The sequence below is a fragment of the Ricinus communis genome, chromosome 2 (assembly GCF_019578655.1).
Source record: "Ricinus communis isolate WT05 ecotype wild-type chromosome 2, ASM1957865v1, whole genome shotgun sequence".
Taxonomy (NCBI): Eukaryota; Viridiplantae; Streptophyta; class Magnoliopsida; order Malpighiales; family Euphorbiaceae; genus Ricinus; species Ricinus communis.
Genome location: NC_063257.1, coordinates 25,417,304 through 25,432,710, shown reverse-complemented (window position 1 = coordinate 25,432,710; position 15,407 = coordinate 25,417,304). Strand labels below are relative to the sequence as shown.

At 37.9% G+C, this 15,407-nt stretch overlaps 1 non-coding gene across 1 annotated transcript; it reads right to left on the bottom strand.

Annotated features, from left to right (window-relative positions):
- Positions 1–13,950: 13,950 nt before the first annotated feature.
- On the bottom strand, positions 13,951–14,056 carry LOC112534533. The gene has a single exon (XR_007214926.1). It is a non-coding gene; the product is annotated as a small nucleolar RNA R71 (small nucleolar RNA).
- Between the last annotated feature and the right edge of the window lie 1,351 nt (positions 14,057–15,407).

The window sequence follows — 15,407 nt, the reverse complement described above, 5'->3', positions numbered from 1 at the left end:
GAGATGCATCGATGGCGAGCATTAGAGCACAGCTTGGCTTAGCTACTAAGGTTCGAGAGTTACTTCGGACTCTACCTTTTGAGGCCTTCTTGGGATTATGGAGCCCACTTATAAGGAGCTCACACTTGAGTTCGCCTCCACTTTCTTCCTTGATGCGAGATCGGGACTTGTCATGACTAGAGGCCATTTCATTTGGGCTAGGGGGGCGGACTTGCATGATGAGTATTCCCAGTTTGGGAGACCATCTCGAGAGGGGACGACCTTACTTACCGAGCAAGTCCAAGCCTTCCGGCCTCTCCTAATAGCTGCGCTATCTTCACTACCTTTCGTATACATTGATAGGCGAGGGGACAATTTTAGAGTGGTCACCCGGCCTGATGTATTTTGTTTATGGGCCCTACATTAAAGGTGGAGGGTGGACATGGGGTATGTGTTAGCCAAGCGGTGCAAGGCCCCATTGAGGGACAGAAGAAGACTTCTATCTGTTTCGGACCTTATGTGACTAGGGATTGTTAGGAGGATGGAGCTCTTGGAGGCAGAGCTCTACTGGATGGAGTTGATGCTTGTGGGTGAGATGACCCTGCTCGCCTCTCTACTATCTGGCGTATGAGGATGATCACCCAGAAGAGCGGGGCCATTGGGAGTGGCTTCTTGATCGATGGGGGCTCGGGAGGGCGGGGAGCACTGTAAACTGCGGACACTCCTGGCTCCTCCCGACCTTCATCCTCATCGCTCCTCGACCATCTAGTGTGCAAATTGATGAGCTTACTACAAGATTTGATAAGATCATTGACATGCAGCAACAACACAAGGCAGAGTTCAACGAGGTTTGAGCAAGAGGTTAGGCCTTGATTCGGCACTTTGATGCTATGCAGTGATTCTAGATATACTATATAGGCGGTGGGCCTAGGGAGGCCAGGGATAAAGGCAACCTTGCGGTAGAATATGATGGGCGATTTTGACTTTGCTTATTTTGGGGAGTATTTTCCACCTCTAGCGGTGATGATGCACACCTCCTCGGTAGCACCACCTCCACCACCACCACCGGCTAACAGGGATGATTAGGCGATATCTCTTTGTGTTTATCTCTTTTCTACTTTTATATTGCCCATTATATTTGACTCTTATGCTGCGATTCCGTCCTTCAAGTGTAAAATTGGGTAAAATTGTTGTTTTCTTTTCTTTTTTCTTATATTTTTTATTTTTATATAGTGTATTATTGATGATGTATAGATTTAGGACACTTAGGATGTTTATTAGCTTTTTGTTTATCTTTGAAAGATTGATAGTTATGATTATGAGCATGAGATTTTTCTTCTTTGTTGCTTGTTGCTTTTGGAATATTATTGAGCAATTTTTAGTTTATCATAGTGGCTAGGTTAACTCAGTGTTACTTGACCATTCTTTAAGTCAGTTAATTTGAATTTGATTAGTTGTTGGATTTTGTGTATGAATTAATTAAATGATGATTTGATTGATGGTATTTGGACACTTTATGCAAATGTACACATTTAAATTGTGATTTTTTGAACCTAATTGAGCATACATCATAAATTGTATTCTTCTTATTTCTAGAACTTGCTTGATATGCATTGTTTTCCACATGTTTATATGCCCAATTACTTCCATTTTTTTACATAGTTGTCTTGTTTTATGCCACAATTGCCTGTGTTTTGGTTCCTTTCATGTTTCAGGTGATCATCGATGGACATTATAGTAATCGAGGGAGATACGTGCAAATACGAACCAGAATCCATCAAAATTGAGCAAGGGCTACCATTTCAAGGTTGAGCATGGCCTGCACTCTAGCCGTGCTAAACTATCAATGTTTGACCCTCAAAAGTGTCCTTTAGGCATGGTTTCCAAGGCCACCACGGCCTCCATCACGGCCTGTGGTGCCTCAGCACCGGCAAGGGCACGGTTAGGGAGAAGACCTAATTTTTGGGACTCGGAGGTCCGGCCACGACTGGACTCTGCGTCTTGACCTGAGGCTAGAGCCTGGCCGTCTTTGGGATAATTTTATAGGCAAAATCGAATTATTTTGCTAGGGTTCAATTTCCTGATTTGATTTTTTACATAAACGTACAAGCCACCCTTTTTCAAACTTTGATATTTGACTTTGGGAGACTATTTCACATATTGAAGGACGGACTCCGGTGGTTTAAGCATTGATATGCTATTTATGCAGCTACAATCTAAGGCAGTGAACCTATCGATGCAGTGTAGCACTAATGGCGAGTATCAAGGTCGTATCCCTCGGGAAAGTGAAAGCCCAGAGTTACTACTCTTTTCTCTGTTATATTAGCCTAAAATGAATGAGTAATTTCTAAACTAACTAATAACTACCAACTGAGTTCTAAGTGAGATGCAGGAATGAATGGATAAACGAAACAATCAAGACAAGAAAGCAAACCTAAAGGGAACCTAGACTAGTTGGCAATTAAACAAAAGATAACACATTGATGAGTCCGATTATGCTACCCGTGGACGAAATCTTAATTGAATTCGGTTTCCCTCTCGAGATAGCAAGATTCCCTGAAAGAACCTAAAGTTGGAATCTCTTCCTAACGATTGATTCTTAAATTAGCATTAAGCTTTAATCTGCCTCTATTTAGCTTTGTTAATTCTTAATCCGGCTAGTTAATTATCCTTATCTCTAAGTGACTATTAACCAGTTCCTGCTATTCAAAATTCCAATTGCCAAATGGATTTCTCAATCACATAAAGCAATGTAAACATCACAATTCACAACGTCTCATGAATAATGCATCATCTTATTAATACTGAAAGCAAGAAGGATACAAAAATAAACTTAACAATCCAACAATTTAGTACTAAGCCAACATAGTAAAGAAATCCCAATGGATTTAATCAATCTAGCTAAACATGTTCATCCTTAAAACAACTAGAAAATCAATTATAATGAAAGAATAACAGAAATGGAACATCTACACCCTTTTGTCTCGAATCGGATGAATAGCTCCAAATCTAAATCAGCACTACGATCGGTCTTCCCAATTGCCTCTCGAATTGCTTCACTACTCTTTTGCATTCGAAACATTGCGATTCTTGGATTCTTCCTCTCTGCAACTCTCTAACGAACTCACCACTATGCAAAATCGAACCAGCCGCTGGGGCTCTCTCTCTCGCTCCTTGCTTCCCTAGCTCCAGAAATAGTTTTCCATATATATTTGTCTCAGCACGGCCATGGTCTCTCTCTCTCTCTCCTTGTTTCCCTAGCTCCAGAAATAGTTTTCCATATATATTTGTCTCAGCATGGCCATGGTCATGGCCGTGCTGAAGCTTCGGATCTCACCAATTAAGGTTTCTTCATGGCCATGCCCCCGCCGGTGGTGGCCTCAGAAACCGTGCCCAAAATGCCATTTTCAAGGATCAAAAGCCAATGGTTGATCATGGCGAGAGTCCAGGCCGTGCTGATTAGCATGGCCTTGACCTAGGCCGTGCTCAATGTGTGCACTGCGAGCTCTTGTCCGATCTTGATGAATTCCCATCCTTTTTCGCATGTATTGATCTATAATTTCTCAAATACTGATGATGGTCCTATAAATTCTCCTGAAATGCAAAAGAACACAAAACATGGGTGATCTTGGAATAAAAGCACAATAGTTGCTAAGAAAATACGCAATAATATGCAAGCAAATATGTGTAAACATTGAAGATCAAGCAACACATTGAAGATCAAGAGTGTATTTGGAGGCATTCAAGAGGCAATTTGAGGTTCATCATTCATATTTGAGGATTTAGGGTTGTTCATCTGACTTGAAGAAGAAGGGTGTACATGTTTCCAATTTGCTTTTCTGTATTTGTTCCTTACTTTGTGTTATTTATTAGCATGAGTAGCTAGAACTGTTGAACCCTTTGGGATTCCTTTATTGTTGGATTGCATTTAATGTTTATGAGATTTTGATTATCAATGCTTGTATTCTTCTTGCTTTCATTATTAATAAGAAATTGCATTATTAATGAGACATTATGAATTGTGATGTTCAGATTGCTTTATGTAATTGAGAAGTTAATTTGGTATTGGAAATTTGAATAGCAAGAACTAGTTAATGATCACTTAGAGATAAGGGTAATTGACTAGCTGGATTAAGAATTAACAACTCTTAATAGTAGTGGATTTAATCTTAAGGCTAACCTAAAATCAATCATTAGGAAGAGATTCCATCGTTTGGGTTCTTAGGTTTAGGGGAAATCGAATTCAATTTAGAATCCGCTCACGGGTAATAACAATTAGTAATCAATATAATCTCTACCTTCACTAAAATCCAACTAGCTTGGGTCCTCTTAGGTTTGCTTTCTTCCTTGATTGTTTCACTAAATCTTTACAGACTGTTTGACATTTAGTTAATCATTTAGCTTGCATCTAGTTATAGAATAGTAACTCCATCGACTTTGTTAAAGTTAGATAACATAAGACGTTGCAGTAGCTCTAGGATCATACTTTCCCAAGAATACGACCTTGATACTCGCCATTAGTGCTAGTATGCATTGTGCTCTTCTTATTTCTAGAACTTGTTCGATAATTCCTGTTGAGGTCACATGAACAATCAAATGTTATGAAATGATAAGGGCACTTAGGATTCACCATTCTAGCCAAAAGCAGCCTGTGAATATTTCCCATTAGTTAGCCAAGTTGAGCATATCCACTTTCTTCATGTTTACCATTATACTTAATCATCACACTTTGTTAAGCCTTTCGTTTGTCAATCCCTACCATATTTCTAGAATTTTTGCAATGCGTTCATTGAGTTGTTGAGTAAAATGACAATTTTATTTGTACTTTGAATTCACTGAGTCCTTTAAAAAATTTGGTTTAGATGCTCCCTTCAATCTAAAGTAATTTTATTATATTGTTTCTTCTAAAAATAAAAAGAACACAACACACAAACAACACATTCCTTTATTGAGTGTTAATTCATTTCTCACTCTTTAAACATCTTCTTTTAGAGACTTGGAACTATAGTGAATTTAATTATCTTTGTTTGGCATTTAGTCCTTTTTGAGCTAAAATTATGGGTAAGGCATTGCAAAAGTCCAAAAATTATTTACATACCTAAACCTAAGCCTTATTACAACCCTTGTGAAGACCCTTTAATTGTGATATGTGATTGTTTGTAGTAGCGGAGATGGGATTTGATGTGTGCTAAACATGACTAGCAATCTATAGGCAAATGCACCTATCGAATGTAATCTAGCTATGGCAAGTATCAATATCATATCCCATGGAAACTAAGAAACTACTGCTACTACGCTATTCCTATTATCTAACTGGTCAAAAGGTGGTGAAACGTAGTAACTAAAAATGATCGAGAATGCAATTGAAAGCTAAATCTTAACAAAGAGAATGAGAGTTGAAGAAAGACAATAAGATGAGTTAATCTAATTAGGGATCACTTTAGCTAACTGACTTACAAACAACAAATTATGAATTGATTGATTAAATATTGCGATCTGTGGATAATTTCTTGAATGAATTGGCTTCTCTCTCGAGTTAACAAATACCTAGTCCCAAAGATCTAAAGCTGGAATCTCTTCCTAACAATCGATTTTAGAACAACATTAATCTCTAAAATACTGCTAATAAGAGTGTCTAGTTCTTATTGCAAGTGGGTTTGCTAGAATTAGTTACACATGTTCATGATTAAACTAAAACAAGAATTGAATACAAAGTAGACAATAACTGAAAAGAACATGAACACCCTTTTCTCAAATGGTGAGATGCTATCCTCTCTTGGATAACTCTGTACCAACAGTCTACAGCTCAGATCTCTTTCTTCTTTCCTTTGAATCTTCGACCCAATCCTTAATGAGCAGCTATCTTTATAATGTTGAAGTGGAAATCGTCTTTTTTTTCCTCTTCTTGATCGTCTCGAAGTTAGCCCTAAAGTTTGTCTCGGATACTTCAAAGTTATGCTCTTTTTCTCTCTATGCGGCTCTCTCTTTTCTTTCTTTTTCTTTTCTTTTAATTTAGGTTTTGGGACTCAAGACGGCCTGAATTGGGGTCGTGCTGACCATGCCGTGTTGAGCCAAAAGAGTACAATTTTAGAATAACATTAATCTCTAAAACACCGCTAATAAGAGTGTCTAGTTCTTCTTCCAGTAAGCTATTACACCTATCTCTAGGATGCAAATCACCTAATCACACAAGTAGTTGTTTAAACTCAATTGAATTTCTTAATTACAAAGGAGTTCTTAAATTAATTCAACCTTGAAGAAGAAACAATAAATTTATTATACTTGAATGAAAACTACAATCTTAACTCAACAATCCAATCATTTAAGCATAAAGCAAGCCTAACATGGCTAAAGATCGCCCCCAAGTGGGTTTGCTAGAATTAGTTACACATGTTCATGATTAAACTAAAACAATAATTGAATACAAAGTAGACAAGAATCGAAAAGAACATGAACACCCTTTTCTCAAATGGTGAGATGCTATTCTCTCTTGGATAACTCTATATCAACACTCTACAGCTCAGATCTCTTTCTTCTTTCCTCTGAATCCTCGACCCAATCCTTAATAAGCAGCTATCTTCATAATGTTGAAGTGGAAATCATCTCTATTTTCCTCTTCTTGATCGTCTCGAAGTTAGCTCTAAAGTCTGTCTCGGATACTTCAAAGTTATGCTCTTTTTTCTCTTTGTGCGGCTCTCTCTTTTCTTTCTTTTTCTTTTCTTTTAATTTAGGTTTCAAGACTCAACACGGCCTGGATTTGGGCCGTGCTGACCATGTCACGTTAAGCTAAAAGTGTACTTTTTCCCTTCTTCAACACAGCTTGGATTCTCCCTGTGCTCCTCAGCACGGCCATGATCCTAGGTCGTGTTATTCATGGAAACCGCATTGCAGATCACTTCTTTTCGCCCTAGGTAAGGCATTTCAACATGCCTCCTCACCCTGACCGTGCTCCTCAGCACATGCGTGTGGCTAGGGTGTGTTGAACATTCTAACGCGCCTAATTCGTCCGTTTCTTCCCGATTCTTGTATGATTTCTCTCTAACTTAGATGATGTGCCTAGAAAAACACTTGAGATACAAAGGAAACTAAAATAGGGTGATTCTAATATAAAAACACATAAATTGCTCTAAAAATAACTCAAGATTAAGCATGCAAAGATGTGTAAAATCAAGGATATCAAATCACCCCCATACTTAAGCTATTGCTTGTCCTCAAGCAATCAACAGTTTAGATCATAGGCTTGCAATGAACCCTTCTTAAAGTTCATGAATTGGATTACAATTAAGCAACATTCAATCTATCCTAAATTGAAACTCAACCAAAAACTAAATCAGCAATCTAAATAAGAGTAATTATCATGTTAGTTGATGAAGAAGTTAAATAGTAGATTCAACATGAAATATTCAAGAAACCATATGCCTCACAAGGAATCACTCTATGCACTAAGCGTTTAAAAGGTAGTCATCAATCTCTCAACGCAATTATATTCAACCTACTTACCATAGGCTTGCTCATAAATCCCATCTCCGCTACTTCAAACAATCAAATATCATAATTCAAGGGTCTTTACAAGGGTTGTAATGGGGCTTAGGTTTAGGTGTGGAAACTTTAGGAGTCTGTAAATAATTTTTGAACTCTTGCACTGCCTCCCCCACAATTTAGCTCAAAAAGGACTAAATGCCAAACAAAAGTAATTAAATTCACTATAGTTCCAAAGTCTCTAAAACAAGATGCTCAAAAGGTGAAGAATGAATGAATAGTCAATAAAGTACTATTTACTCTGTTTGTTTCTTTTTTCTTTTTTTTTTTTTCTTTTTTGAAGAAGATATAATATATTTGTTTTTGGATTGAAGGGAGCATCTAAACAAGATTTTTTAGGGACTTAGTAAATTCAATAAAATCGGCATTTCATCTAACAACTCAATAAACACATTGCAAAATTTTCAGAAATAGGGTAGGGATCAAAAAGGGAAAGACTTAATGGATAAAGCAAAGTGGTAAAATGAAGAAAATGGATAGATCCAAACTTGGCTAACTAATGGAAAATATTTACAGGTTGGATTTTGGCTACATTGTGAATCCTAAGTGCCCTTATCATTTCATAACATTTGATTGTTCATATGACCTCAACAAGTATTATCTAGCAAGTTTTAGAAATAAGAAGAATGTAATGCACACTCAAATAAAAAGAAAGGAGCATTTATGATGTATGCTCAATTAGGTTCAAAAACTCACAATTTAAATGTGTATATTTGCACAAGGTGTCCAAATACCATTAATCAAATCATCATTTAATCAATTCATACACAAAACACAAAAACTAATCAAATTCAAATTACCAACTTAAAGAATGGCAAGCAACACTGGTTTAACCTAGCCACTATAATAAACTAAAAACTGCTCAATAATATGCCAAAAGCAACGAACAACAAGGAGGAAAAATCTTATGCTCATAATCATAACTATCAATCTTTCGAAGATAAACAAAAAGCTAATAAACATCCTAAGTATCCTAAATTATATACATCATTAATAATACAATAAATGACAATTGGAAAACATAAGAAAAAGAAAGGAAGGCCAAAACAACGGCTTACCCACCCCACACTTGTAGGATACATTGTCCATAGTGTATAAAAGAGTTGGGAAGCAACAAATTAAGTACTAAAAAAGAAAAAGAGATATTGCCCTACTCATCTTACTTTGGTGGTACGAGGTGGTCTTTGGTGGAGGGTGTATTATTGATGGGCTCTTTATGCAACCTACACTAAGGCGGGTGAACCTCTGGAGTGCAGCCTAGCACTAGTGAGTATCAAGGTCGTATCCCTAGAGATCGGGTGAACCTAGAGTTACTACCTGTTTGCTATGTTATCTAGTCCGAAATAGGGTGTGAAAGTTCTAACGTGCGGTAATGGTTATGAGTGCAAATAAGTAAATGAAGAACAACGGACAATCAAAAGACAATTGCAAAGAGAGAAACAAACCCAAAAGGGAGCCTAAGTGATGGAATTCTAAAAATGGATTGTATGGATTGCCTATCTTGCTTACCCGTGCCTAAATCCCCGAATTGAATCCCGGTTCCTCTCTCGAGCTTACTTGATTCCTAAACCTACACTAACCTAATGGAATCTCTTCCTATCGGATTACTATGATTAGCATTAAGTATGATTTAAAACTATTAAGAGTTATTAGTTCTTAATCCAAATGAGTAAATCAACCTTATCTCTAAGTTTAACTACCAGTCCTTACTATTCAATGTCCAGTTGTAACAAGCATTTCTCAATGTCAAGAAACAACCTAATAAACAATTAATCCAACGTCTCAAATTAACTGAATCAAACTTTTATTACTGAATAGCAAGAAGATTGCAAGAATGACAATTATAAAAACTAACAATTAAGCATAATCCATCAACAAAGGTGAACCCTAATGGATTCAAAAGATCTAGCTACTCATGTTCATGGTTAAAGCAATTAGGGAACAAAATAAGGAAAAACAAATTAAAGGCATGTACACCCTTCTCTTTCAAGCTGAATGAGAATCCCTAAAATTGCAAATTCGAAATCTCAAACCCTAGTTGCCTCTTGAATGCTCCCAAAGTTTGTCTTGATCTTCAATTCGATGTTGGAACCAGTGAAATCCCTCCTTCAATTGATGAATTTTTGATCTCTCAAGGTCTACAATTGAGATATAGGAAAACAATTAATTAAGTGTGTGTCTTGGAATTGAGTCCAAAAATTGTCTCTCTCCAAAAGAACTCAAAATTGCCTATATAGTTAATTCGGCATGGCGAGTCAGTATGATGATTCGACGGTAGGGTCGAGCGATCTTGAATCTGTGGAGTCTGTTGTGTCGACTCCTTCCAAGCCGTGCTGCGGCCGTCTTTGGAGGCCGTGGTGGCTATGATGTACTTGAAATGGCACAATTGGGGATAGCCTCTTGGTAATTCAACGCAGTAGGAGTCTAGGCCGTGCTCAACCCTCGGGGTGCTAGTTCTCACCCAATTTGATGGATTTTAGTCCGTAATCACACGTATTTCCCTCGATTATTGATGGTGTCCTTCGAAAATGACCTGAAACGAGAAAGAAAACAAAAGACAGGTGATTCTAGCATAAAACGGGATAATCATGCATAAAAATGTAAACAATCGGGCATGAAAACATGTGTAGTATGATGCTTATCAATTATCGTCAGCTGGAGTTGGGAAGAATTCATCAAAATGAGCAAAGTCAAAATCATTTGTCCTACTCTTTTGCAAAGCTGCCTCTATCCTGTCTCCCTAGGCCAACTACCTATTTAGGAGATCCAGAATCTACCTCTGTATAGCATCAAAATGTTGGAACTACGCTCGAACCTCCTACTCAAACTTGTCGAACCTATCTGTGTACTGTTGCTGCATGTCAGTGATCTGATAAAATCTCGCAATCAACTCATCAATCTGTATACTAGATGGTCGAGGCTCTAATGAGGATGAAGGTTAGGAGGAGCCAAGAATATCTGTAGGTCTGGGGTGCTCCCCCTGCTCCTCCCGAGCTTCCCGAGCTATTGACCGAATAAGTCTATATTCTGGCCCCAAGAGCCATGTCCATTGGGTGATCATCCTCATATGCTGCATAGTAGATAGGCCAACAAGGGTCATCTCGCCTACGAGCGTTAACTCATCCAATAAATCTCTGTCTAGTAGCTCCATCCTTCTAGCAATCCTAGTCACATAAGGTCCGAAACATATCCAAGTCTTCTTTTGGTCCCTAGTGACAGTCTTGCAATGCTTCGCTAACACATATCCTATGTCCACCCTCCTTTTTTGATGCAGCGCCCATAAATAGAATACATCAGGTTGGGCGACCACTCCAGACCTTTCCTCTCACCTTGTCAATGTATATGCGAGCAGGCAATGAAGACAGAGTAAGCTATTAGAGAGGCCGAATGCCTTAGATTTGCTCGGGTAGTAAGGCTTGTCCCCCTCAGAGATGGTCTTCTAGGCTTTGTCAAAAGAAACTCCTGGATTGTATAAGGAGCCTCTGAAATGATCTGGCTCTTTAGTCGCCTGATCATAGAGGCCAAGTGCAACACCAAATTGGGGAATACTCGTCATGTAAGTCTACCCTCCCAACCGAAATGAGATGGTTTATGGCTGCAACCAATCTTATCTGAGTTTGAAGGAAGAAGGTAGATGCAAACTCAAGCGTGAGCTCCCTGTAAGTAGGCTCCACAATGCCGAAGAAGGCCTCAAAGGGTGGAGACTTAAGTATCTCTCGAACCTCAGTGGCTAGGCCGACTGTCTTTAATGCCTGCCAGTCTATGTCGTGTGGGAGCTGTGGGTGGAGATGGGCGGATTGGATCTGAATGCCTTCTCTTGCACATATCCACCTTCTTGGGTCTCTCACACCGCTCAGCCATGGTACCTGCATGAAAATTCATGAAACTATTGCCAAAATTGTATTCCTTGCACTAAAGAAACAATTATTCTAATAATAGTAATAGTTTAATAGCAATACAACATTAATTTAATACGTTTTTGGCACACTTGCATTAGCTAATTCCAATTCAGTAGCATAACAGAAGAATAAGAATTTGAGCAAAATAACAGAATTAACAGAGTCAAAAAAAATAAGAACAAAATCAATAATTTCATAAACAATGGAATAAATTAGGGAAAAGAGTAAAATAGCATACCACAATAAAAAAAATCCATAATATCCACAATAGTAACTAATAAACTAAAATAAATCATAACAGCAATTCAACCTTAAAGGAAAAATAAGAAATTGAGCAACATAACAGAATTGACTAAGACATTAAAAATAGAAAACAAAATAAAAAATTTCAAGAAAATGAACTGATATGCATAATTTTACACATATTTGCTAACATATTAATATGAATTTTCTTAACATTAATTATGTTTTTATTCCAAGATCACCCGTGTTTTGTGTCCTTTCGTGTTTCAGGAGATTTTATAGGTCCATCATCAGTGCCTTAGCAATTTTAGATCAATAAGGGCAAAAATGAATGGAATCAGAAGCTTTTTGACCTTGGGTTGACTTCTGGGAAGTCAATACGGCCTGTGTTGGAACCTGTGCAGAAATTCCAGGCCGTGTAGCTTAAACACTTTGGGCGACAAGTTTTAGAGGGTACCACACCTGAAACACGACCATGCTCGATTCAGTTCACTCTATCAATTGGAGTCCAACATGGCCCGTGTTGGGGAACACAGGCTAGAACACGCCCGTATTTATGCAATGAATAAAAGGAACGAGCCAAAAAGAGAAAAGAGAGTTCCGGATCGATGATTTGGATTTCTGATATTCCGTTGTAATTTTGCTAGATGTGTTGCCAGGCATTTTAAGGGGATCCCAGGAAACTAATTCCACCTTGGAATTTCAGATTCGTGATCTGGATTTTGGATTGAAAATTAAGGAGGAGTTTTGGAGCAAATCAAGAAGAAATTCTAAAGATGAACTATAGCGTAGATCAAGGCTTTTGGAGCAAATCAAGAAGCAATTCTAGGAAATGGGATTATACGTTTCAATTTCTTTGTTCTTTCGTTGTAATTAAATTCCTATTTACTTTAGACATGAACATGTGTAGCTAGATTGGTTGAACCCATTAGGGTTCCTTGCTATGTTGGCTTTGTACTAAATTATTGAGATTGTTTGAGTTTCCTTTCTTGTATTCTTTTTGCAATTAATAATATAAATCTAGTTTTCATAACATTGATTGTATTGATTACTATTCATAGAATTCTTTTAGCAATTGAGAAATTGTAATCGAGTTCAGAAATTTAATTGCAAAAACAGGTTAATTTTCACTTAGAGGTAAGGTTAATTAATTTGCCGGATTAAGAATTAACAAAGCTTAATAGAGGTGGATCAAAACTTAGGGCTTACTTATTAATCAATCGTTAGGAAGAGATTCTAACTTTAGGTTCTTAGGTTTAGGAATTCGGTTGTCTCAAGAGGGAAATGAATTCAGTTTAAAATCCATCCACGGGTAGCATAATCGGACTCAATAATCTATTATCTTTTGTTTGATATCCAGCTAGTCTAGGTCCTCTTTGGGTCTGCTTTCTTGTCTTGCTTATTCTCATTGCTCATTCATTCTCACATTACACTTAGAATTTAGTTTTTAGTAAATCTAGAAACCTCTGTTATTAATTTTAGACTAGATAACAAGGAACGAAGTAGTAACTCTAGGATTCCACTTTTTCGAGGGATGCTGCATCAATAGGTTGACTGCCTTAGTTGTAATTGCATAATCATATGCGCATAAAGTTTTTGGCGCCATTGCCGAGGAATCTTTATTTGAAAATTAGAGTGAAATTCTCTATTTGTTACTTTAGCCATATTTCTTTTCTATTTTTGTCATTTACTTTTTATTCATTTATTCATGCATTTATTTGTTTGGTTTGTTGCGGCCTTGTTCATTTCAAGTAGTTTATGATCAGAAGTTCTAGTCTTGCACCAATAGACCCTCTGCTCGAACCAAAGAAATCCCTCAGACAGCTGAGGAAGCGATTAGACGTGGAGGAGGAGCAGATTGAGATTCCTGTCCATACACCAGTAGACATGGGAGATGGTAACAAAAACGTTGCTGAAGCAAATAGGACGATGTACGAGTTTGCTAGACCTTGATTGGAGAGCACGCACACTAGTATATTGAGGCCACCTGTTGCAGCGAACAATTTTAAAATTAAGCCAAATGTCATTCAGATGGTGCTGGAGAGTGTACTGTTTGGGGGCTTGTCCAGTGAAGATCCTAATACCCACATCACGAATATCTTGGAGATTTGTGATACCTTCAAGATAAATGGGACTAGCGATGATGCCATTCGGCTTAGACTGTGCCCATTTTCCTTGAGGGATAGAGCAAAGAGATAGGTACAGTCCCTACCAACTAACACTATCATCACTTGGAGTTCTTTGGCTGAGAAATTTCTTTATAAGTACTTTTTTCCTGCTAAGACTACAAAGATGCGTAATAATATTTCTTCTTTTGTATAGTTTGATGATGAGAGCATGTATGATGCGTGGGAGAGGTACAAGGACCTCCTCAGATGTTGCCCACACCACGGTTTGCCATTATGGATGCAGGTGCAGACTTTTCATAGTGGCTTGAACTCAGCCACGAGGCAAATGGTAGATCATGCGGTGGGGCCATCAGCGATGGGCAGCCGAGCGGTAGAATTTAATTGAGAAGATGACCATGAACACATATTAATCGCAATCTTATAGGAGTAGGCCAGTGATAGGCTATTTCTATAGCTACAATCTAAGGCAGTGAACCTATCGATGCAGACTAACATTAACGGCGAGTATCAAGGTCGTATTCTCAGAAAAGGGTGATCCTAGAACTACTACAGCGTCTTATGATATCTAACCCTAATAAGATCGATGAAGTTACTATCCTATGATTAGATGCAAGAAAAGTGATTAACTAAGTGTCAAACAGTCTGAAAGGATTTCATGAAACAATCAAAGGAAAAGGCAAACCTAAGGGGACCTATGCTAGTTGGATTTTAGCGAAGGTAAAGATTATATTGATTAACAATTGCGATTACCCGTGAGCGGATTCCAAATTGAATTTGATTTCCCTCTCGAGAATATCGAATCCCTAAACCTAAGAACCTAAATGATGGAATCTCTTCGTAACGATTGATTTTAGGTTAGCCTTAAGATTAAATCCACCACTATCAAGAGTTGTTAATTCTTAATCCGGCTAGTCAATTACCCTTATCTATAAGTGACCATTAACTAGTTCTTGCTATTCAAATTTCCAATTGCCAAATGAACTTCTCAATTACATAAAGCAATCTAAACACCACAACTCACAACATCTCATGAATAATATGATTTCTCATTAATAATGAAAGCAAGAAGAAACAAGCATTGATTACTAAAGCCTCATAAACATTAAAAGCAATCCAACAAATAGGAACCCCAATGGGTTCAATAATTCCAGCTACTCATGCTAATAAGCAACACAAAGTAAGGAACAAATACAGAAAAGCGATTTGAAAGCATGTACACCCTTCTTCTTCAAGTCAGATGAAAAGCCCTAAATTCTCAAATCTGAATGATGAATCCTAGATTGCCTCTTAAATGCCTCCAAATCCACTCTTGATCTTCAGTGTGATGTTTAAACCAATTTAATCCTTCCTTCAATAGGCGAAATAGTCTCCTAAAGTCGAATATTGAAGTTTGGAAAGGATGGTTCGTGCATGTATGTGTGAAATCAAGTCAGAAAATCGACCCCTAGCAAATAATTCACATTTGCCTATATAAATGTCTCAGCACGGCCATGGTCAAGCCCTTGTTGATCACCACGACCGTGGTCAAGCCCGTGCTGATCAGCACGAGTGGAGTCCAAGTCGTGCTGGACCTCCGAATCCCGTAAATTAGGGCTTCTTCTTGGCCGTGCCCTCACCG